Consider the following 26,257-nt stretch of genomic DNA (forward strand, 5'->3'; position numbering starts at 1 on the left):
GTTGAAACAGCTTCTAACACTTTGTCTGTGCTCGGACGCACTGAGACACTTCCACTTTTCTCCGCTGGTGTATCTAAAGTCACTAAAGTCACGTATCTAAAAACAGGTATCTCACAGCAGTCACAGATACCTCTCAGTTTCATTTCCTCAAAATTCCTATGCTACACTACAGTTAGAAATCTCAGAATACAAAAAACAGGAAACAGCGCAAAAACAGATGTGACAGTGTGATTTACAATGGATATTTCAATGCTAACAGCAAAAGGAGAAGTGTGAAAAAGAGAAAAAAAAACTTTCTATTGCAACTTTATAATCAAAGCCACAGCACATTACATTACAAACATCAATAGATGTCTGTGAGAAATCGAAGCCCTCTTTATTATTCTGTGACATGTACAAGCGGTCCTGGTTACGGACAACTGCCAATCGCACAGAGCACTCAAATGCTCGGGCCGCCTGCGTGGCAGGCAGAAATTCTACCACCCTCCGCCTGGCTCGCAGGTTACGGGAATCTGTGGTATCCCTCTAAGTTATCACCATCCGAGCCTGGACTTCTGGGACCACCTAAGTATCAAAAAATAGTAGTAGGGCCGCACCCTAAAGTAACAACGTCTCTATGGACAACAGGGCGCACGTCCTCACCAGGGGATCCATCCCAGTATACAAATCCAGATGCAAATAAAGAGAGGGACAGCACCACAGCAAATGTGAAGAAACAGCTTACGTGTTTATTCTGCCTTCTGCAACGCTTCAGTCTGAAGACCTTTATCAAGCATAGTGAAAAGACAATCCAACCACCATTATATACCATTAGACCCAACCCATTAATTTACTAGCAACCAATGGGGTAGTTCTATTAAATTAGAAAAAATACATCATAGTACAACATTCATATACACAAGTAAAAACAATCCCACATAACCAGCCCTCCGTATATACTGACCGCTAACATAGTTCAGCTATCTCTGATCGCTCCCCACTACTAAATTATACCCACAAATCCACAGAAAATCCCCGATGTCCACGTTGTAAACAACACCGATCGCACCAATCTAAAGGAGGCATCAGCAGTTGTCATGACATCATGGGCGCGTTCGCAGCGGGAGCAGTCCAATCCGTTCATAGAGCTCCCACATCATGTGATCGCCGTATATCCAGCATGCAGCGCTCACCAGTACGCTAGTTCATAGGCTGATTCCCCGATACGTCAGTTCCAAACAGGCACACCCACTCCTGTCCAATGGTATCATTATACCGCGCATGTCCATGATGTCACCATCCTCCAGAGCTCCTGTGCGCATGTCCTAATTCCGGACACCGGCAATATCAGCACGCCGGACTTGCTGCATCGCAAATGCGCATGACAGAAGGATTCTCCAAACATTTCTTCACTCCAGATGACATCAGCACGCGAACAGCAATCAGCCTGCATGAACAAAAAATCCCCATAGAATTTCTTCACTCCAGGTCCATATCATACGATAGAATATAGCGCATCTCTTAATAAAAATATATATCCTAAGTCATGGCTATATCCACCAAGCAATATTCCAAAACTTGGACAGCCACTTTTTTACCTGCCATATCTAGGCCTTTCTATATGGACCTGCAATGAGAAATAACATATATGAGGGGAACAACCATCCTGATATAATACACCCAATCCATAGAGATATATACATATCAAACACATCATTGTTTTAGCAATAATAGTTTATATATTCATAAGCAAAATGCATATCTCTATATAGAGGGATAAACACATCAAAGCAAACAAAACATAACAATATCTCATAATACAAAAAAAGACCACATCTCCCTCCTAACACCAATGGATGGATATAAGCAAACAGCATGTTCATACTAGCTGCCATACTTTCAATAAATCAAGACGATCAAGTCACAAGAGCCCCATATCAAAAACATCAAAAGATTTTTAAATATGTATATACAAAACAAATTACATATTAGGAAGACTGTTATTATTACCACCCCTATTGAAATAACAATACAAGATAGTATATAACAAGGTTAAAAACAAAAATATACTGATGAGAGATTACAATGGATCTACTAAACACTATAAGGGTACTGTCACACAGTACCATTTTGATCGCTACGACGGTACGATTCGTGACGTTCTAGCGATATCGTTACGATATCGCAGTGTCTGACACGCAGCAGCGATCAGGGATCCTGCTGAGAATCGTACGTCGTAGCAGATCGTGTGGAACTTTCTTTCGTCGCTTGATCACCCGCTGACATCGCTGGATCGTTGTGTGTGACAGCGATCCAGCGATGTGTTCGCTTGTAACCAGGGTAAACATCGGGTAACTAAGCGCAGGGCCGCGCTTAGTAACCCGATGTTTACCGTGGTTACCAGCGTAAACGTAAAAAAACAAACAGTACATACTTACATTCCGGTGTCTGTCCTCCGGCGTCTCAGCTTCTCTCCACTGTGTGAGCGTCTGCCAGCCGGAAAGCGAGCACAGCGGTGACGTCTGACGTCACCGCTCTGCTTTCCGGCTATGGCGCTTACACAGTGGAGAGAAGGAGAACGCCGGGGACAGACACCGGAATGTAAGTATGTACGGTTTGTTTTTTTTACGTTTACGCTGGTAACCACGGTAAACATCGGGTTACTAAGCGCGGCCCTGCGCTTAGTTACCCGATGTTTACCCTGGTTACCGGGGACTTCGGCATCGCTCCAGCGCCGTGATTGCAACGTGTGACCGCAGTCTACGACGCTGGAGCGATAATCATACGATCGCTGCGACGTCACGGATCGTGCCGTCGTAGCGATCAAAATGGTACTGTGTGACAGTACCCTAAGAGACAGCTCTGTGGATAATCAATATTTAAACCCCTTGGAAAAAGGGTATCAAGCTCATATATCCATTTTAACTCTTTTTTCTTAAGAAGAGAGACACGATCACCACCCCGTCTTAACATAGGTACATCATCTATGACACGATATCTAAGTTGATTGACCGAATGTCCTAACTCATGAAAGTGCCTGGGTACTGGAAGATCAATAAGCTTTGTTCTGATAGTACTTTTATGCTTCGAGATCCTCGCTTTGACCTCCATCGTGGTCTCCCCTACATAGTAGAGCCCACAGGGGCAGCTAAGGACGTAGACCACAAAACTACTTTTACATGTATAACGTTTCCGTATCGTATACTCTTTCCCGGTATGGGGATGATAGAACAACGCCCCTTTGACTAGGTTGTTACAGCATGCACATCCGAGACAGGGAAAATTACCCAGGCTCGGACGGCTCAAAGTAGTTTGTAGGTCCCTCCTTAAGCTGCCCACATCAGATACCACCAGCTCATCCTTCAAACTTTTATTCCTCCTATATGAGAACAACGGGGGCGATTGGAACTCGCTCACATTAACATGTCCCCTACTCAACAGCGACCAATGTCTCCGAATTATATCTGAAATCTGGCCACTCAAACCATTGAATGCTGTCACGAATGGTACCCTCTTTTTTGATTCCATGGCCAATCTGGGGGTCAGGAGCTCGTCTCTTCCTTTGGTCAATACTTTTGTCTTAAATTTATCCAAATCCCTCTCAGGGTATCCTCTCGCAAGAAACTTTTGACACATCTCATTAAGCCTCGTATCTATAAGAGAATCACTAGAGACAATCCTCCTGACTCTCAAAAGTTGGCTCCATGGAAGGGATTCTACCATTCTCCGTGGATGTTCACTGGAAAAATTTAAAATATTATTTCTGTCTGTCTGCTTGACAAACAAATCAGTGTGTAAAAACCCATCACTCTTATAGACACATGTATCCAGAAATTGCATCTTGGTCTGAGAGCACTCCATAGTGAACCCCAACCCAGGGTAGATATTATTCAAAAACAAATGGAAATGCACAAGCTCATTGTGGTCACCATCCCAAATCAGGAAGATGTCATCGATGTAGCGCCGCCAGCCCCTAACATGGCCCCAAAACTGTGACTTGTACACGTGCTCGCCCTCCAGGACAGCCATATAGATGTTAGCATACGTAGGGGCCACATTGGACCCCATGGCTGTCCCGCGGCGCTGCAAGAAGTAATCATCACCAAAGAGGAAAAAGTTCCTCCCCAGGATGACCTCCAGCAGCGCCAGGGCGAACCGTGCACAATCGGGAGCCATGTCAGAGCCGGCCAGCGCCACACCAACTGCAGACAACCCCCTGACATGCTCAATGGATGTGTACAATGATGTAACATCAAAAGACACAAGCCATGTGGATTCCTCGACCTGCACACCCTCCAAGGACCTAATAAAATCACTTGTATCCTTTACATAGGATGGTGCGGCAACCGCAAATTTCCTCAATAAATGATCTAGAAAAATAGCTACCTTATTACAAAGAGACCCCCTGCCCGACACAATCGGGCGGCCAGGGGGTCTCTGAAGGTCCTTGTGAATCTTTGGGAGGGTGTACAGGATGGGGACCACTGGATGTTCAACTTTAAGATATTTGGCCAATTTGTCATCAATTAGACCACTATTCAGTGCTTCCTCAATTATCGTATCCAGTTCCAATTTGAACCTCTGGGTTGGGTTCACCTGTAGTCTCTCATAGACCTCTGTATCTGAAAGCTGTGACCTTATCTCCCCCATATACTGAGCAGTATCCATCACCACCAAGGCTCCGCCTTTATCGGCTGCCTTGATGGTGGATTTGTTATTTTTCAAAATCCTAATCTCTTTACGTTCTGCATACGTTAGATTTGAACGACTTAATCTCCTCCCCCCATGCTTCAATCTGGCTACATCAGCCTTTACCAATTTACAAAAGGTCTCCACAACAGGATCCTGAACCGGAGGCATAAAATCACTTTTATTGTAGAGACCAAACATATCAAGGGAGAGATGTGTCTGGGGATCCAAGGTCACAGCCCTCTCTTTATCTGAAAAGAATACAGCCAATTTCAGACGCCTAAAAAACTTCTTGATTTATTGAAAGTATGGCAGCTAGTATGAACATGCTGTTTGCTTATATCCATCCATTGGTGTTAGGAGGGAGATGTGGTCTTTTTTTGTATTATGAGATATTGTTATGTTTTGTTTGCTTTGATGTGTTTATCCCTCTATATAGAGATATGCATTTTGCTTATGAATATATAAACTATTATTGCTAAAACAATGATGTGTTTGATATGTATATATCTCTATGGATTGGGTGTATTATATCAGGATGGTTGTTCCCCTCGTATATGTTATTTCTCATTGCAGGTCCATATAGAAAGGCCTAGATATGGCAGGTAAAAAAGTGGCTGTCCAAGTTTTGGAATATTGCTTGGTGGATATAGCCATGACTTAGGATATATATTTTTATTAAGAGATGCGCTATATTCTATCGTATGATATGGACCTGGAGTGAAGAAATTCTATGGGGATTTTTTGTTCATGCAGGCTGATTGCTGTTCACGCGCTGATGTCATCTGGAGTGAAGAAATGTTTGGAGAATCCTTCTGTCATGCGCATTTGTGATGCAGCAAGTCCGGCGTGCTGATATTGCCGGTGTCCGGAATTAGGACATGCGCACAGGAGCTCTGGAGGATGGTGACATCATGGACATGCGCGGTATAATGATACCATTGGACAGGAGTGGGTGTGCCTGTTTGGAACTGACGTATCGGGGAATCAGCCTATGAACTAGCGTACTGGTGAGCGCTGCATGCTGGATATACGGCGATCACATGATGTGGGAGCTCTATGAACGGATTGGACTGCTCCCGCTGCGAACGCGCCCATGATGTCATGACAACTGCTGATGCCTCCTTTAGATTGGTGCGATCGGTGTTGTTTACAACGTGGACATCGGGGATTTTCTGTGGATTTGTGGGTATAATTTAGTAGTGGGGAGCGATCAGAGATAGCTGAACTATGTTAGCGGTCAGTATATACGGAGGGCTGGCTATGTGGGATTGTTTTTACTTGTGTATATGAATGTTGTACTATGATGTATTTTTTCTAATTTAATAGAACTACCCCATTGGTTGCTAGTAAATTAATGGGTTGGTTCTAATGGTATATAATGGTGGTTGGATTGTCTTTTCACTATGCTTGATAAAGGTCTTCGGACCGAAACGTTGCAGAAGGCAGAATAAACACGTAAGCTGTTTCTTCACATTTGCTGTGGTGCTGTCCCTCTCTTTATTTGCATCTGGGACCACCTGTCCCTCCTATGCACGGGAATCTGTGATAACTTATCGAGCGATTTGACTTGACCTGTTATCTGTTTCCCAGCAACCACAAGCAAATCAGTCACTGTTCCAACTATCTCCCGGATCTACACAGACATAAAACACATACACGGCACACAGCAGACACCTTGGCTTATATCCCAGAGTTTGGATAAGGCGTGGACTTTTTACACTACCTGGGCATGCGGTGGTGATCACACCTGACAGGCAAGAGGTATAGATCTGGACTGGGCACAGGGGACATTCAGGTGAGATGACAGCATTTTCTTACCTTACTTATGGAGCTACGCAGTCTCCGTCCTGTGAACCGAGGCCGTGGCCAACACCTCCATCTCTCCAGTCAGCAGGGTCCCCATGTGTTTTATCCATTGCCCCGCTTGCAGGCGCCAGGTGTTATGGAAATTTGGTTTGGATAAATCTATCCCTGTGTGCTGTGGCCGTTCCAAATAAGACTGAGTATTTTGAGCACTCATCAAGAATGAGACTGTACACCATGGTGAAAGAATAACATTCCAATACTGATGGTTTACTGTACATACATGGTTTTATAATTGTGTATAGAAAGGGGGTGGTTAGTTAATTACCATATTGTCGAACTCCTCTGTTACTGGTTATCTAAATATATAATGGAATATTGTGATTAATGCATATATGAATGCTGATTAAGCAACTAAAGTGTAACAGTCACTTTTTTCTGCATCTAGGACAAAGTTGAGATGTCTATTCATCACTAGGGTTGAGCGACTTTCATTTTTTTAAGATCGAGTAGGGTTTTGGGAAACCCGATTTTGTCCAGAGTCGAGTCGAGTGCAGTCGGCCGATTATCGCTAAAAGTCGGGGATCGACCGAAACACGAAACCCAATGCAAGTCAATGGGGAAGCATAGTCGGCAGTGAGTGGAGGCCAGGAAAACACCTACAGTGCCCATTTTAATGCCAAAAACATCCATTCTTGTTTCTGAAGCTTGCCAATCTTAATTAACTGTATAATAATAGTTGGGCATAGGGAATTGGGGGAAAGTTGTGGGGGGAGTAGGGCTGGCTCAAGTTTTTCGTGGGCCCAGGAAATGCGGACTACGTCACGGCGGTGTTGCAGGGAAAGGTAAGTATTTAAAAGTTGCAAGTGCTGTGATCCTGAGCAAGCAGGGGGGGGCCCACTCATTCGCATTGCCACTGGCACAGGGCCCCTCAAAGTACGGCGGTGTGTTTGCATGGCGGGGGCGCCTCCCACCAGCAGCGACACTTTTGCGTACTCTGAGGGGCCCTGTGCCAGTGACGTCGCCAACGAGTATGCCCCCCCACCTGATGAAGGAACCTGCACTTTCATCTGCACCTTCCTCTTTGTCCCTGTGTAAGGTGGTATAACATGCGGGAAGGGGAACCTTACTTTCAGCAGGGTCAGATTCTGGCTGTGTAGAGTACAAGGGGAATGTAGTGGTCTAGGTCAATGTACCAGCAGACTCATTTAGCAGTGGCTGGGCAATGGGCAGGATGAGGAGGAAACAGATATAGGGCCAAAGAATAAAGTAGGCTACATGCAGTTCAAAATTGGTAACAGGACTAAACAGGCGGCATTGCTTTGTTCAGTGGAGTAGCAAACCCAAGAGCAGCAGACACTGTTTCAAGGGCCTAACCACACTAGTAGGCCAAATGCAGTTTAATATCTGATAGTATAGGGCGAAAGCCAGAATGTGGAAGCTCAGCTTTGTTCAGTTGAGGACAACACCAGGGAGGGGCAGACACCTTTAGTAGGCCGGAAAAGCCTATTGCATTTTTCAAAATGGTAATTTGGAGCAGAAGGTTGAAGCTCAGCTTTATTTAGTTGAGGGCAACACCAGGGAGGGGCAGAAGCCGTTAGTAGGCCCTAACCACCTTTTTTTTTTTTAAAACCACTTAATGAGAGCCGGAAGGTTGAAGCTCAGCTTTATTTAGTTGAGGGCAACACCAGGGAGGGGCAGAAGCCGTTAGTAGGCCCTAACCACAATTTTTTTTTTTAAAACCACTTAATGAAAGCCGGAAGGTTGAAGCTCAGCTTTATTTAGTTGAGGACAACACCAGGCAGGGGCACACAGACAGACACCTTTAGTAGGCCGGAAAAGCCTATTGCATTTTTCAAAATGGTAATTTGGAGCAGAAGGTTGAAGCTCAGCTTTATTTAGTTGAGGGCAACACCAGGCAGGGGCACACAGACAGACACCTTTAGTAGGCCGGAAAAGCCTATTGCATTTTTTAAAATGGTAATTTGGAGCAGAAGGTTGAAGCTCAGCTTTATTTAGTTGAGGACAACACCAGGGAGGGGCAGAAGCCGTTAGTAGGCCCTAACCACCATTTTTTTTTTTAAAAACCACTTAATGAGAGCCGGAAGGTTGAAGCTCAGCTTTATTTAGTTGAGGGCAACACCAGGGAGGGGCAGAAGCCGTTAGTAGGCCCTAACCACAATTTTTTTTTTTTTAAAACCACTTAATGAAAGCCGGAAGGTTGAAGCTCAGCTTTATTTAGTTGAGGACAACACCAGGCAGGGGCACACAGACAGACACCTTTAGTAGGCCGGAAAAGCCTATTGCATTTTTCAAAATGGTAATTTGGAGCAGAAGGTTGAAGCTCAGCTTTATTTAGTTGAGGGCAACACCAGGCAGGGGCACACAGACAGACACCTTTAGTAGGCCGGAAAAGCCTATTGCATTTTTCAAAATGGTAATTTGGAGCAGAAGGTTGAAGCTCAGCTTTATTTAGTTGAGGGCAACACCAGGGAGGGGCAGAAGCCGTTAGTAGGCCCTAACCAAAGTTGAAGGCCAAATGCAGTTTAATTTCTGATACTATAGGCCGAAAGCCAGAAGGTGGAAGCTCCGATTTAGACAGTGGAGGACAATTTGAATTAGGGACTGCAGACAGACTTAGTAGGCTGTCCCCTGTGGACCATGCATCCACCACATTAACCCATTGCGCCGTAATGGACACGTAATCTTCCGTGGCCATGCCTACAGGTCCATGCGTCTGTTGTCAGGTGCACCTTTGTACTCACAGATTGCCAGAGTGCATGGACAATGCGGTCTTCTACATGCTGGTGGAGGGTTGGGATGGCTTTTCTCGCAAAAGAAGTGTCGACTGGTTAGCTTGTAGCGTGGTACAGCGTAGTCCATCATGGCCTTATTAATAGTAAATAAAATATATAACTAGGCTCTATGAACTTTTAAATAGGTTCCAGGGGTACACGGGCAGCATTGGTGTGGTCAGTGGAGGAGTATTGCAAGTAGGGGCTGCAGACAGGCTATCAAAGGCCTAAAATAACAAACAGTAGGCAGTCATGGCAGTTTTACATCGGTTACATGGATACACAGGCAGGCACTCCAGGCAGCATTGTGGTCAGTGGAGGAGTATTGCAAGTAGGGGCCGCAGACAGGCTATCAAAGGCCTAAAATAACAAACAATAGGCTCATTGCAGTTTTACAGCGGTTACATGGATACACGGGCAGGCAGCTTGGTGGTGGTGAGTGGAGGAGTATTTAAAGTAGGGACCGCAGACAGGCTATCAAAGGCCTAAAATAACAAACAATAGGCTCATGGCAGTTTTACAGCGGTTACATGGATACACGGGCAGGCAGCTTGGTGGTGAGTGGAGGAGTATTTAAAGTAGGGACCGCAGACAGGCTATCAAAGGCCTAACATAAGAAAATGGGCTGGCTGTAGGCACTTTATAATTGGTTCCAGGGGTACACGGGCAGCAGTGGTCTGGTCAGTGGAGGAGTATTTAAAGTAGGGACCGCAGACAGGCTATCAAAGGCCTAACATAACAAACAATAGGCTCATGGCAGTTTTACAGCGGTTACATGGATACACGGGCAGGCAGCTTGGTGGTGGTGAGTGGAGGAGTATTTAAAGTAGGGACCGCAGACAGGCTATCAAAGGCCTAAAATAACAAACAATAGGCTCATGGCAGTTTTACAGCGGTTACATGGATACACGGGCAGGCAGCTTGGTGGTGAGTGGAGGAGTATTTAAAGTAGGGACCGCAGACAGGCTATCAAAGGCCTAACATAAGAAAATGGGCTGGCTGTAGGCACTTTATAATTGGTTCCAGGGGTACACAGGCAGCAGTGGTCTGGTCAGTGGAGGAGTATTTAAAGTAGGGACCGCAGACAGGCTATCAAAGGCCTAACATAACAAACAATAGGCTCATGGCAGTTTTACAGCGGTTACATGGATACACGGGCAGGCAGCTTGGTGGTGGTGAGTGGAGGAGTATTTAAAGTAGGGACCGCAGACAGGCTATCAAAGGCCTAAAATAACAAACAATAGGCTCATGGCAGTTTTACAGCGGTTACATGGATACACGGGCAGGCAGCTTGGTGGTGAGTGGAGGAGTATTTAAAGTAGGGACCGCAGACAGGCTATCAAAGGCCTAACATAAGAAAATGGGCTGGCTGTAGGCACTTTATAATTGGTTCCAGGGGTACACGGGCAGCAGTGGTCTGGTCAGTGGAGGAGTATTTAAAGTAGGGACCGCAGACAGGCTATCAAAGGCCTAACATAACAAACAATAGGCTCATGGCAGTTTTACAGCGGTTACATGGATACACGGGCAGGCAGCTTGGTGGTGGTGAGTGGAGGAGTATTTAAAGTAGGGACCGCAGACAGGCTATCAAAGGCCTAAAATAACAAACAATAGGCTCATGGCAGTTTTACAGCGGTTACATGGATACACGGGCAGGCAGCTTGGTGGTGAGTGGAGGAGTATTTAAAGTAGGGACCGCAGACAGGCTATCAAAGGCCTAACATAAGAAAATGGGCTGGCTGTAGGCACTTTATAATTGGTTCCAGGGGTACACGGGCAGCAGTGGTCTGGTCAGTGGAGGACTAGTGGAAGGAGGGACCGCAGACAGGCTTCAAAGGCCTAAAATAACAAACAATAGGCTCATGGCAGTTTTACAGCGGTTACATGGATACACGGGCAGGCAGCTTGGTGGTCAGTGGAGGAGTATTTAAAGTAGGGACCGCAGACAGGCTTCAAAGGCCTAACATAAGAAAATGGGCTGGCTGTAGGCACTTTATAATTGGTTCCAGGGGTACACGGGCAGCAGTGGTCTGGTCAGTGGAGGAGTATTTAAAGTAGGGACCGCAGACAGGCTATCAAAGGCCTAAAATAACAAACAATAGGCTTATGGCAGTTTTACAGCGGTTACATGGATACACGGGCAGGCAGCTTGGTGGTGAGTGGAGGAGTATTTAAAGTAGGGACCGCAGACAGGCTTCAAAGGCCTAACATAAGAAAATGGGCTGGCTGTAGGCACTTTATAATTGGTTCCAGGGGTACACGGGCAGCAGTGGTCTGGTCAGTGGAGGAGTATTTAAAGTAGGGACCGCAGACAGGCTATCAAAGGCCTAACATAACAAACAATAGGCTCATGGCAGTTTTACAGCGGTTACATGGATACACGGGCAGGCAGCTTGGTGGTGGTGAGTGGAGGAGTATTTAAAGTAGGGACCGCAGACAGGCTATCAAAGGCCTAAAATAACAAACAATAGGCTTATGGCAGTTTTACAGCGGTTACATGGATACACGGGCAGGCAGCTTGGTGGTGAGTGGAGGAGTATTTAAAGTAGGGACCGCAGACAGGCTATCAAAGGCCTAACATAACAAACAATAGGCTCATGGCAGTTTTACAGCGGTTACATGGATACACGGGCAGGCAGCTTGGTGGTGGTGAGTGGAGGAGTATTTAAAGTAGGGACCGCAGACAGGCTATCAAAGGCCTAAAATAACAAACAATAGGCTTATGGCAGTTTTACAGCGGTTACATGGATACACGGGCAGGCAGCTTGGTGGTCAGTGGAGGAGTATTTAAAGTAGGGACCGCAGACAGGCTATCAAAGGCCTAAAATAACAAACAATAGGCTCATGGCAGCTTTACAGCGGTTACATGGATACACAGGCAGCTTGGTGGTGAGTGGAGGAGTAGTGCAAGGAGTGTCTGTCCCAGTACTCCCAAAATATAAATAGATGTTAATGTCTCGCAAAACAACCACAACAAAAAAAAAGGTGGCATACTTAGGTACAGGGGTGGGCTCATCTACTGAGTTTCTGACATAGTAATTTGGCAGTAACTATTTAATGGTGCCAATATAGGACACAGACACAGACTACTTTAAGTTGCATCATAGATGTCTACAAATTTGTATTGTCAGTGCCAGACATTGAATGATGTCAGCGAATAGACTAAAGATTGGTGGAGCTGTGCGACATAATTTTGGACGTGGTAGAGCACATTTTGAGCTGGGGTAGGGGGGAACTCTCTTGAGGCCGGCGGGACCGCCCCAGGGCCCCTCATGTTACAACGGTGTGTCTGACGTTGGGTGCGCACCACCACCGCCAGAGACACTACATTGTACTATGAGGGACCCAGTAGCAATGCCGTCAACCAAAAGCGAGCACACCCACCTCTTCAGACAAACAGCAGTCTCACGGGTGCTTGCGCCAAGTCGCGATACCACGGCCCCGTGTGGGGAGTTTTGCCATTTAGGGAGGTGTAAACATGTCGTATGCTGGACAATCAGCTGCAGCAAATTAGACATTAGAAAAGTAATTCACAGGCAAGAGCTTTTCATAGGAAAGCTAGGTGTCGGCCGGGCAAGGTGGGGCAAAAGATTTCGAAATCCAGTTGTGGTTCATTTTAATGAATGTTAGATCGTCAACATTTTGGGTAGCCAGACGAGTCCTTTTTTCGGTTAATATTGAACCTGCAGCACTGAATACTCTTTCTGATAGGACACTTGCTGCCGGGCAAGCAAGCTCCTGCAATGCATATTCTGCCAATTCTGGCCAGGTGTCTAATTTGGAGGCCCAGTAATCAAATGGGAATGACGGTTGAGGGAGAACATCGATAAGGGATGAAAAATAGTTAGTAACCATACTGGACAAATGTTGTCTCCTGTCACTTTCAATTGATGCAGCAGTACCTGTCCTGTCTGCGGTCATAGCAAAATCACTCCACAACCTGGTCAGAAAACCCCTCTGTCCAACGCCACTTCTGATGTGTGCACCCCTAACACTCCTAGTCTGCTGCCCCCTGGAGCTCGTGTGAGAACGATCACATGCGCTGTGTGCTGGGAATGCCTGAAGCAAACGGTCAACAAGAGTTGATTGTTTGGTTGCTAATATTAGTTCCAAGTTCTCATGTGGCATAATATTTTGCAATTTGCCTTTATAGCGTGGATCAAGGAGGCAGGCCAACCAGTAATCGTCATCGTTCATCATTTTCGTAATGCGTGTGTCCCTTTTTAGGATACGTAAGGCATAATCCGCCATGTGGGCCAAAGTTCCAGTTGTCAAATCTCCGGTTGTGATTGGTTGAGGGGCAGTTGCAGGCAAATCTACGTCACTTGTGTCCCTCAAAAAACCAGAACCCGGCCGTGACACGCAACCAATTTCCTGTGCCCCCGGGAAAGGTTCGGCATTAAAAATATACTCATCCCCATCATCCTCCTCGTCCTCCACCTCCTCTTCGCCCGCTACCTCGTCCTGTACACTGCCCTGACCAGACAATGGCTGACTGTCATCAAGGCTTTCCTCTTCCTCTGGTGCAGACGCCTGCTCCTTTATGTGCGTCAAACTTTGCATCAGCAGACGCATTAGGGGGATGCTCATGCTTATTACGGCGTTGTCTGCACTAACCAGCCGTGTGCATTCCTCAAAACACTGAAGGACTTGACACATGTCTTGTATCTTAGACCACTGCACACCTGACAACTCCATGTCTGCCATCCTACTGCCTGCCCGTGTATCCTCCCACAAATAAATAACAGCACGCCTCTGTTCGCACAGTCTCTGAAGCATGTGCAGTGTTGAGTTCCACCTTGTTGCAACGTCTATGATTAGGCGATGCTGGGGAAGGTTCAAAGACCGCTGATAGGTCTGCATACGGCTGGCGTGTACAGGCGAACGTCGGATATGTGAGCAAAGTGCACGCACTTTGAGGAGCAGGTCGGAGAACCCAGGATAAGTTTTCAATAAGCACTGCACCACCAGGTTTAAGGTGTGAGCCAGGCAAGGAATGTGTTTCAGTTGGGAAAGGGAGATGGCAGCCATGAAATTCCTTCCGTTATCACTCACTACCTTGCCTGCCTCAAGATCTACTGTGCCCAGCCACGACTGTGTTTCTTGTTGCAAGAACTCGGACAGAACTTCCGCGGTGTGTCTGTTGTCGCCCAAGCACTTCATAGCCAATACAGCCTGCTGACGCTTGGCAGTAGCTGGCCCATAATGGGACAACTGGTGTGCAACAGTGTCATCTGCCGATGGAGTGGTTGGCAGACTGCGTTCTGTGGAAGAGCTGTAGCTTCTGCAGGAGGACGAGGAGGAGGAGGGGGTGCGAACGCCTACAGCCAACTGTTTCCTAGACCGTGGGCTAGGCACAACTGTCCCTAAATTGATGTCGCCTGTGGACCCTGCATCCACCACATTCACCCAGTGTGCCGTGATGGACACATAACGTCCCTGGCCATGCCTACTGGTCCATGCATCTGTAGTCAGGTGCACCTTTGTACTCACAGATTGCCTGAGTGCATGGACGATGCGCTGTTTAACATGCTGGTGCAGGGCTGGGATGGCTTTTCTGGAAAAAAAGTGTCGACTGGGTAGCTCGTATCGTGGTTCAGCGTAGTCCATCAGGGCTTTGAAAGCTTCGCTTTCAACTAACCGGTAGGGCATCATCTCTAACGAGATTAGTCTAGCTATGTGGGCGTTAAAACCCTGTGTACGCGGATGCGAGGATAAGTACTTCCTTTTTCTAACCAGAGTCTCATGTAGGGTGAGCTGGACTGGAGAGCTGGAGATCGTGGAACTTTCGGGTGTGCCGGTGTACATGGCAGACTGAGAGACAGTTGGAGACGGTATTGTTTCCGCTGGTGCCCTAGATGCAATATTTCCTCCTACAAAACTGGTGATTCCCTGACCCTGACTGCTTTTGGCTGGCAAAGAAACCTGCACAGATACTGCCGGTGGTGCGGAAAATGGTGGCCTTACAGTGACGGAAGGGATGTTGCGTTGCTGACTAGCTTCATTGGCCGAGGGTGCTACAACCTTGAGGGACGTTTGGTAGTTAGTCCAGGCTTGAAAATGCATGGTGGTTAAGTGTCTATGCATGCAACTAGTATTTAGACTTTTCAGATTCTGACCTCTGCTTAAGCTAGTTGAACATTTTTGACAGATGACTTTGCGCTGATCAGTTGGATGTTGTTTAAAAAAATGCCAGACTGCACTCTTCCTAGACTCGGATCCCTTTTCAGGGATTGCAGACTGAGCTTTAACCGGATGGCAACGCTGTGCTCCAACAGGTTTTGGCTTTGACACGCGTTTTGGGCCAGATACGGGCCCGGCAGATGGAACCTGTTGCGATGTTGATGCCTGCTGCGGCCCCTCCTCCACCTCCGCTTCTGAACTACTGCCGCCTGCACCCTGTTCCCCCAATGGCTGCCAATCGGGGTCAATAACTGGGTCATCTATTACCTCCTCTTCGAGCTTGTGTGCAACTTCGTCTGTGTCACTGTGTCGGTCGGTGGTATAGCGTTCGTGGCGGGGCAACATAGTCTCATCAGGGTCTGATTGTGGATCTGTACCCTGAGAGGGCAATGTGGTGGTCTGAGTCAAAGGAGCAGCATAGTACTCTGGCTGTGGCTGTGCATCAGTGCACTCCATGTCAGAATATACTTGTAATGGGCATGGCCTGTTAAATGTTTCACTTTCTAAGCCAGGGACGGTATGTGTAAAGAGCTCCATGGAGTGACCCGTTGTGTCGCCTGCTGCATCCTTCTCTCTTGTTGTAGTTTTTGCTGAGGAGGACAAGGAAGCGACTTGTCCCTGACCGTGAACATCCACAAGCGACGCGCTGCTTTTACATTTACCAGTTTCGGAAGAGGAGGCAAAAGAGCTAGAGGCTGAGTCTGCAATGTAAGCCAAAACTTGCTGTTGCTGCTCCGCCTTTAAAAGCGGTTTTCCTACTCCCAGAAAAGAGAGCGTTCGAGGCCTTGTGTAGCCTGACGACGAAACTGGCTCCACAGCTCCAGACTTAGGTGGAATATTTTTATCCCCACGACCACCTGATGCTCCACTACCACTACCATCATTACCAGCTGACAATGAACGCCCACGACGACCTCTTGCACCAGACTTCCTCATTGTTTTAAAATCTTAACCAAAGTAACTTTATTTGTTGCTGTCAAACAACTTACACGGTGAGCTATAACTTCAGTATGATTTCAATATCCCTTAACAGGTTGGTGAGACCACAAGGAAAATCAGGCACAATGTTACACACTCTGTTTTCTGTGGCACAAAATCACAGAGATGACACACACGCAGGACTGTCACTCAAACACTAATGTCAATATTAATCTCCCACCTAATTTATGTATTTTTTTTTTTCAGGGAGACTTTAGAAACCAAATAATAAGAAAAAAAATAAATAAATAAATAGGCTTTCTATAGCCCACTGAATGAGAGATAGCACACACAGCAGTGGCACACAAGCCCTGACTGAGGCCAATATTTTTCTCCCACTGATTGATGTAGTGTTTTTGTGTTGAGGTAGATTTTAGAACACAAATCAAGGAAAAAAAAAAAAAAAGCTTTCTATGGCCCACTGAATGAGAGAGGTGGCACACCCAGGAGTCAAGACTGGCACACAAGCTGAAAGGGCAATATTACTCTCCCACTGTTTTTTGTATGTTTTTTTTTTTTTTTTTCAGGGAGACTTTAGAAACCAAATAATATTAAAAAAAAAAAAAAAAAAATAGGCTTGCTATAGCCCACTGAATGAGAGATAGCACACACAGCAGTGGCACACAAGCCCTGACTGAGGCCAATATTTTTCTCCCACTGATTGATGTAGTGTTTTTGTGTTGAGGTAGATTTTAGAACACAAATCACGGAAAAAATAAATAGGCTTTCTATGGCCCACTCAGTGAGAGATGGCACACACAGGGATGGCACTGTAGCAGAAATGCCAATCTTAATCTCCCACAAAAAAAAACAAAAAAAACAAAAAACTGTCCTACAATTACTATCTCCCTGCAGTAATGTAAGCCAGGTATGGCAGGCAGCAATAGGAGTGGACTGATGCACAAATTAAATAAAAAGTGTGGACAAACAAAAAAGATAGCTGTGCAGAAAGGAAGGAACAAGAGGATATGTGCTTTGAAAAAAGCAGTTGGTTTCCACAGTGGCGTACACACAGCAATACAGCTATCACGGAGCCTTCTAGGGCAGCCCAATGAGCTACAGCGCTGAGGGGAAAAAAAAAAAAAAATAGCTTCCACAGTCCCTGCACACCGAAGGTGGTGTTGGACAGTGGAAATCGCTGCAGCACAAGCGGTTTGGTGGTTAGTGGACCCTGCCTAACGCTCTCCCTGCTTCTGACGAAGCGGCAGCAACCTGTCCCTAAGCTCAGATCAGCAGCAGTAAGATGGCGGTCGGCGGGAACGCCCCTTTATAGCCCCTGTGACGCCGCAGACAGCAAGCCAATCACTGAAATGCCCTTCTCTAAGATGGTGGGGACCAGGATCTATGTCATCACGCTGCCCACACTCTGCGTTCACCTTCATTGGCTGAGAAATGGCGCTTTTCGCGTCATTGAAACGCGACTTTGGCGCGAAAGTCGCGTACCGCATGGCCGACAAGCACAGGGGTCGGATCGGGTTTCATGAGACGCCGACTTAGCCAAAAGTCGGCGACTTTTGAAAATGATCGACCCGTTTCGCTCAACCCTATTCATCACTGGTGTTGCTCCACTTTTGCCTGGAAAGCCCCAGTCTGTCTGGCTTATATCAGTTTATGTCAGCCATTTTAAGCAATTGATTATAGTGTATATATTAGCTGTGAGTATATATGAGTATATATGCAAGTGAGATCTATATGAAATATATATATTTCCATCACAATTTTCTGAAGACTCCTGAAGATAATGGATATGAAGCAGATAGGACACAACTATTACAACCCAAGCAACGCCAACGAAGTCAGAGCCCACCAACTCGCCATCTGCCCAGGGTTTTCCACCTCCATCCTCCAGTACGAGTCCAGCATCATGTTGAGCATTGATGTCAGCCATAAAGTCCTCAGGAACGAGACTGTGTACGACATCATGAGCAGCCTCTACTCCTTCTGTGGCCCTCAGAGGTTCCAGGATGCCTGCTGCAAGTAGCTGATCGGACAGATCGTTCCCACCAAGTCCAACACTAAAACCTACCGTATAGACGAGATCGCCTGGAACATGACTACAGCGTCTACCTTCAAGAACGCAGACGGAAGCGAGATCAGTTTTGTGGACTACTATAAGAACCAATACAATAAACAAGCGAAAGACATGATACAGCCGCTAACTGTGAACATCCCCCAGAGGCCCAATGCAGGAGTCACAGACGGAGCCATCGTACTGGTGCTAGAGTTCTATAACCTAACAGGTCTGACCGACAGAATGAGAAACGACTTCAATATTATGAAAGACCTGGCCGTTCACACCAGCTTACCACCAGAACAGAAGGAGCGGCAAGTTGGGAAGTTCATGAACTACATACACAAGGATGAGAGCTTTCAGAAAGAGCTACGTGACTGGGGGCTGAATATCGATACCGAACTGCTAAAGTTCAAAGGGAGAATCGCACCTCTGAAATAAATCATGCAAAAAGACAAATCTGCTGATTATAATCCACAGTTTGCTGATTGGTCGCGAGAGCAGAGGGGTCCCGTTCTGATCAGCCCCCAAGATATGAATAATTGGCTGCTCTTTTACACCCAGAGAAATTAGGACACGGCAAACGCTCTTCTGCAGAACCTGTTCAAGATCACACAGCAAATGAGCATCAAGATGAACCAGGCGGTGTTGGTTAAAGTCGAGGACTTTTTTGGGGGGGTTTTGATGAATTTTTGAAATAAAGAGTAGTACAAGGCTAGCAGACAGAACTATGCAACTTATGCTTGCGAAGCTACGATTTTTCCACCACAGATTTTTCAGGCCTCAGCATGACATAACAGACTGTATACATATTTTTTTTGCTTTCTTCTGATTTTTTGAAAAAAAATAAAAATGAGTTGAACAAGTCTAGCAGACAAAACTATGCAACTTATGCCTGCAAAGCAACGATTTTTCCACCACAGATACTGTTCTGTCTCCGCCATCTAATTTGTTACCCCCGATTATTTGTTTGCATAATTGCAGTTTTCTCAGTATACAGTATTGATATATTCATACCTTTATTTGTAGTGTTTTGGCTCCCTCTAGTGGTCAGAGTCATGTTTACAGTTCTATTTTCTGTTTTTGTATTTTCCATGTCTGATCCTCCTCCCCCTTTGCAATGCATTATGGTAGCTCAGCCTCCATTTCCCTCCATTTTCCTTTCACTTTCTTCAGTTTACTTTCAAGGAAAGACGCTTGCACTTCATCCTCCTTGCGATTGCATTGCCGGTATGTCTTTATGCATTCTGTAGATATTCCTGCTCTATATTAGCCTAGCCTAGCCAGCTGTACTCCTAGTTCAGTTACTAGCCTTCTAAATGTCATGCATAACGTTTATCATGTGTAGTATGTATTTGTTCTATACCATGCACTGATTCTATGTATATCATTGTTCACAGTTTCACCGCATCAATATACCACTACGTTTAATAAAGCACAGACTCAACCACAGTCTCCTTATTGGACTCCGGTATAGCGGTTTAGCTGACTGTATAGCTACGTGGGCCTGTCTCATTTAGTGAGGACAGAACAGATACACCAGGCCTCAGCGTGACATAACAGACTGTATACATTTTCATAAATTTTTTTTTTGTAAAACAATAAATACTGAGTACACCAAGGCTAGCAGACAGAACAATGCAATGTATGCCTGCAAACAGAAGATTTTTACATCAGAGATACACCAGGTGTGTAATGGAGATAACAGACTGTATAATTTTTTAACATTTTTTTGAAAACAATAAATACTGAGCAGACCAAAAGTAGCAGGCAAAAGAATGTAACGTATGCCTGCAAAGCACGGATTTTGACACCACTGATACACTAGGCGTCAGCCAGAGATAACAGACTGATCAAAATGTGCCCTTTCTTTTGGCACACTAAGATTTTGTGAAAAAGTTGGCTATGACCCCAAAAAATAAAACTAGAGTACTAAAATTTTAAGATATTTAGTGCAATTATATGCGAAGCGTGTGGCGCACAACACAGTGATAAATATAACAAATGTAGCTAATTTTTTGGGGGCCAGCTAAAGTTTTTTGGGGCAGCAAAATGGTAAAGGAGTGTGTCTCCTACACTTGTAATGCCCATAGGCTGACAAACATTTCCCCAAGGGGGATACATTTTTAAAAAATATACTATGGGCATCATAGACACCCTTGCCAAAAATTGGACTGCCTGTAGCGGCACAGAAGACGTTAAGCCTGGTGATCTAGTGGTGGAAAATGAGGAGACATAAAGATAAATCATACTGAAATCCCCCCCAAAAAAAGGATGTGAATCCAGCAATGAAAGTAAATAACAAAAGGGAGGGGCGAGCACAGGGTCATATATATGATGCCAGATTGTGTCCAATGAGATATGTTTGTCCCTAGCAACAGCTCAGAGACAGGGATATAAAAAAATAATATATAATAGTATTTCAATATTTTCATGTTGTAGAGGTATACACTCTGTCATAAAAGGACGGTGCAGAGATATTAAAACTGGAATATATATAAGAATAAATGGGAAAAATATTCGTACATCTCATTTTGATGACAGTTCCCCCTGGGGGAGTTTATTTTGCTTTCTAATTAGTAACGGGCATCAGAAAAACACCATTGCACAAAAATTGAGTGACTTTTGCATCATGGAATACGTTCACCCTGGTGTTGTACTGGTTGTGGATGATGAGGATGAGGGTATGGAGAAGGATAACACCAAACAGACAAAATCAGGAAGCGGATAGCCATGTGTGGTTGGGGACAGGTGCATGACAATACACCTCCATAAAAAAGGCAATGTATTAGAGGTTATGTTTTGCTGTTTTCACTTGGTGGGGTACAGAAATCTTGCCCAATCCAGCCTTTGTTAATTTTTATAAGAGTCAGCCTGTCAGCATTTTCAGTTGGCAGGTGGATGCGCTTAGGCCAGGTTCACATTACGTTTTAGTCGTCCATTAGACGGACTAGCTTACACCGTGGCATAACGCGGTGTAATGTAGTCTGTTAACGCCGCCATTTAGTTCACTGTCGGACGCATCGCTAGCGATGTGCCGTCATTGAGTGACGGACCCTGGGACGTGGGCTGCAGCATTTCTGGGTCCGTCACTGCTAGGGCAGATAGAGCATCTGGTAGCTCTATCTGTGCTAGTGGTATGACAAGTCAGCACTTGCGTTAACAGCAGCCCGTTAACGCATGTGTTGAATGGGCTGCTGTTAATGCAGTGTGAACCTGGCCTTATCTGTTATAATTCCACCAGCGGCACTAAAAACCCGCTCTTACAGAACGCTAGCAGCAGGGCAGGCCACGACCTCCAATGCGTAGAGAGCCTTTTCATGCCACTTGTCCAGCTTGGCTACCCAATAATTAAAAGGCACAGAGGAATCACGGAGGACGTTTGTACGATCTGCAAGGTACTCCCTCAGCATCTTCCCAAACATTGCACTTCGTGTGACAGCACCCCTTGCCTCTGTGCTGACACGATGGGAGGGTCTGAGAAAACTGTCCCCGAACTTTACCATTGTTCCCCTGCCTGAGCTGGATTGTACTTCTGTCTCTCTCGCTTGGATTCTTGGTTGTACAACAAACTCTGTAGTCTGCTGCCAGTGTTCTCACATGGGAATTTTCTAAGTAATTCTGCTACAAGGGCTCTCTGGTACTGCAACATTTTAGTACACCTCTCTGCCTCTGGCAGAAGAGATTAAAAGTTCTCGTTGTACCGTGGGTCTGGAAGTGTCACCAACCAGTAATGATTGTCACCAAAAAATTTTATAATGCGAGGGTCACGTGAAACAAAGCGCAACATAAAGTCAGTCATGCGTGCCAGACTGCTAACAGGCAAGACTTCCGTGTCCTCACCAACAGGACGACTGACCATGCTGTCCTCCTCATCATCCTCCTCCTCCCTATCTTCATGCTATCTCTGCTAAACAGACAGTATGACAGCTGTGCTTGCAGTACCGTCTATAGCGTATGAAAGTAGCTCCTGTTCACCCTCCTCTTCATTGCCTACCAATCCACGGTGGGAAGACATGAGGCTGGGCTGAGTGTAATCCCCCTGTATGGTTCCTTGTTCCACGTCCTTGTGCTCTGCCTGCAATGCATCCTCTTTAATTGTGAGCAGAGTGGTTTTCAGAATACTGAGAAGCGGGGTGGTGACGCTAATTATGGCGTCATCGCTGCTCACCATCTTGGTGCAGTCCTCAAAGTTTTGTAGGATGGTACATATGTCTGACATCCATGTCCACTCCCGAGGTCTTATGTGTGGAGTCTGAACTGAATATCGACGGCCTTGTTGATGTTGGTAGTCAACAACTGCCCTCTTCTGCTCACAAATCCTTTCCAACATATGCAGTGTAGAGTTCCAACGCGTGGGGACATCACACACCAGTCATGAGCCGTAAACTGCAAATGCTGCTGAAGCATGGCAAGGACGACTGAAGCTGTAGCTGACTTTCTAAAATGGACGGCAGTCTGTTAAGTGTGTAGCGGCGCTATTGTAGATGCATAGATTAAGCAGCAAGTAGAGCCCTAAACCATATAGGGAAAGTACTAGTTGGTTTTGTGGCTCCCACAGTGTTCCGTACTACTAACAGGGGCACCACGTGACTTGCGAGTCACGTGACCCCAACGTATCGCAGGTCCTGCCAGCTACAGCAAATCTAAGCACCGCGCACTGATCTTCCTACTTCCTATTACACAAGCGGCTATCACCGGCCAGGACAGCGCGCTTAGGACACATATACCAGACTCCAACTGAGGAAGTGAAGATAAGTATAATAAAGCTCCGTTTTATCAGCAGCAAAGTTTCTTTCAGCACTTTTTGGATTTAGCTACATCAGCACCTTGGAATAGGTACTGCACTGTTTTAGTCTAGTTTGCACATCCAGTTACAAGGGTGTTCCACTGTATGTGGATACACATATATATATATGTGTATATATATATATATATATATATATATATATATATATATATATACAGTACAGACCAAAAGTTTGGACACACCTCTTAATATAAAGATTTTTCTATATTTTCATGACTATGAAAATTGTTAATTCACACTGAGGGCATCAAAACTATGAGTTAACACATGTGGAATTTTATACTTAACAAAAAAGTGTGAAACAACTGAAATTATGTCTTATATTCTAGGTTCTTCAACGTAGCCACCTTTTGCTTTGATGACTGCTTTACACACTCTTGACATTCTTTTGATGAGCTTCAAAAGGTAGTCACTGGAAATGTTCTTCCAACAATCTTAAAGGAGTTCCCAGAGATGCTTAGCACTTGTTGGCCCTTTTGCCTTCACTCTGCGGTCCAGCTCACCCCAAACCATCTCGATTGGCTTTAGGTCTGTTGACTGTGGAGGTCAGGTCATCTGGCATAGCAATCCATCACTCTCCTTCTTGGTCAAATAGCCCTTACACAGCCTGGAGGTTTGTTTGGGGTCATTGTTCTGTTGAAAAATAAATGATTGTCCAACTAAACGCAAACCGGATGGAATATCATGCTGCTGCAAGATGCTGTGGTAGCAAAGCTGGTTCAGTATGCCTTCAATTTTGAATAAATCCCTAACAGTGTCACCAGCAAAGCACCCCCACACCATCACACCTCCTCCTCCATGCTTCAAGGTGGGAACCAGGCATGTAGAGTCCATCCGTTCACCTTTTCTGCATCACACAAAGACACGGTGGTTGGAACCAAAGATCTCAAATTTGGACTCATCAGACCAAAGCACAGATTTCCACTCTAATGGTCTAATGTCCATTCTTTGTGTTCTTTAGCCCAAACAAGTCTCTTCTGCTTGTTGCCTGTCCTTAGCAGTGGTTTTCTAGCAGCTATTTTACCATGAAGGCCTGCTGCACAAAGTCTCCTCTTAACAGTTGTTGCAGAGATGTGTCTGCTGCTAGAACTCTGTGTGGCATTGACCTGGTCTCTAATCTGAGCTGCTGTTAACCTTCAATTTCTGAGGCTGGTGACTCGGATAATCTTATCCTCGGAAGCAGAGGTGACTCTTGGTCTTCCTTTCCTGGGGCGGTCCTCATGTGAGCCAGTTTCTTTGTGGCGCTTGATGGTTTTTGCCACTGCACTTGAGGACACTTTCAAAGTTTTCCCAATTTTTCGGACTGACTGACCTTCATTTCTTAAAGTAATGATGGCCACTCGTTTTTCTTTACTTAGCTGCTTTTTTCTTGCCATAATACAAATTCTAACAGTCTATTCAGTAGGACTATCAGCTGTATATCTACCAGACTTCTGCATAACACAACTGATGGTCCCAACCCCATTTATAAGGCAAGAAATCCCACTTATTAAACCTGACAGGGCTCATCAAGAGAATGCCAAGAGTGTGCAAAGCAGTCATCAAAGCAAAAGGTGGCTACTTTGAAGAATCTAGAATATAAGACATTTTTTCAGTTGTTTCACACTTTTTTGTTAAGTATATAATTCCATATGTGTTAATTCATAGTTTTGACGCCTTCAGTGTTAATGTACAATTTTCATAGTCATGGAAATACAGAAAAATACAGAAAAATCTTTAAATGAGAAGGTGTGTCCAAACTTTTGGTCTGTACTGTATATATTTTTTTATTTTAGTCAGGGGGCATGTTCTCTTTCCTTTAGTACTCATCTTTATATTGTAGCTCCCACTACTCTCTACATTTATAGAGCACACCCTCAAGAAGCACTTTTATGAATTTATTTTGACTTTTAAGCCCTACTAACTATACCCCTCCTTTTTTCCTCTAGACCCCTGTTCAGATTGACACTCTTCCTCGCATGCAATTAACTCCAAATTTTTAGTGTTGACTTCCACATATCAGGTAACTACATCATACCACATGGGTGTATAATTTATGCATTTCTTCTAGCACAAGTACGGTGTGTTTTTTCCTTTTGTACTACTTGGACTTTCTAAAATGGGCAGACAGATGGCGTATTTTCATTAGCAGATCCGGCAGCTCCGGGTAGCTTTTCAGAAAACGTTGAACCATGAGGTTAAGCACATGGGCAAGGCAAGGTACGTGTCTGAGCTCACCTTGCCTCAGAGCCCCCACCAGGTTCCGGCCATTGTCACACACGACCATGCCTGGCTGTAGGCTCAGCAGTGTCATCCAAATACCTGACTGCTCTTTCACCACTGTCCAGAACTTTTCTGCCTTGTGCGGTTTGTCACCTATGCAGATTAGCTTCAGCACAGCCTGTTGCCGCTTGACTGAGGCAGTGCTGCACTGCTTCCAGCTTCTGACTGATGTGTTGATTTCAGAGATGGAGGTTGAAGAGGAGGAGGAGGTGCAGTAGCTGTAGACTGTGGGGGCAACCCTGATTGATCTAGGGCCCACTATCCTCGGTGTGGGGAGGATGCATCCCATCAGAAGATCTGACTGGGTCCCGGCTTCAACTATGTTAACCCAGTGCGCCGTCAGTGAGATGTACCGTCCCTGCCCACAAGCACTTGTCCACGTGTCTGTGGTTAGGTGGACTTTCACAGTAAAAGCATTGTTAAGGGCATGGGTAATGTTGTGGGACACATGCTGGTGTTATGCCGGTACGGCACACCGGGAGAAATAGTGGCGACTGGGGACCGAGTACCTTGGGACGGCCGCCGCCATCAGGTTGCGGAAAGCTTCCATCTCAACGGGCCTAAAATGCAACATTTTGAGCGCAAGCAGAACAGAAATGTTAGAATTTAGTACTGTGGCTTGGCTGGGTATTTCCACTTGCGTTCCAATGACTGGGGTATAGACATCTGAAGGTTGTGCTGGGTCTAGGACGTGGAAGGACTTGATGATAGTAACATAGTTAGTAAGGCCGAAAAAAGACATTT

At 45.5% G+C, this 26,257-nt stretch overlaps 1 protein-coding gene and 1 pseudogene across 1 annotated transcript in view; one reads left to right on the plus strand and one right to left on the minus strand.

The window, feature by feature from the left end:
* Positions 1-19,137, plus strand: part of LOC143782099 (piwi-like protein 1 pseudogene) — a 32,984-nt pseudogene extending 13,847 nt beyond the window's left edge.
* Positions 1-26,257, minus strand: part of LOC143782269 (telethonin-like) — a 141,452-nt gene that overhangs the window by 64,879 nt on the left and 50,316 nt on the right. The gene's annotated exons all lie outside the window — the stretch shown is intronic.

Source organism: Ranitomeya variabilis, chromosome 6 (assembly GCF_051348905.1).
Source record: "Ranitomeya variabilis isolate aRanVar5 chromosome 6, aRanVar5.hap1, whole genome shotgun sequence".
Lineage (NCBI taxonomy): Eukaryota > Metazoa > Chordata > Amphibia > Anura > Dendrobatidae > Ranitomeya > Ranitomeya variabilis.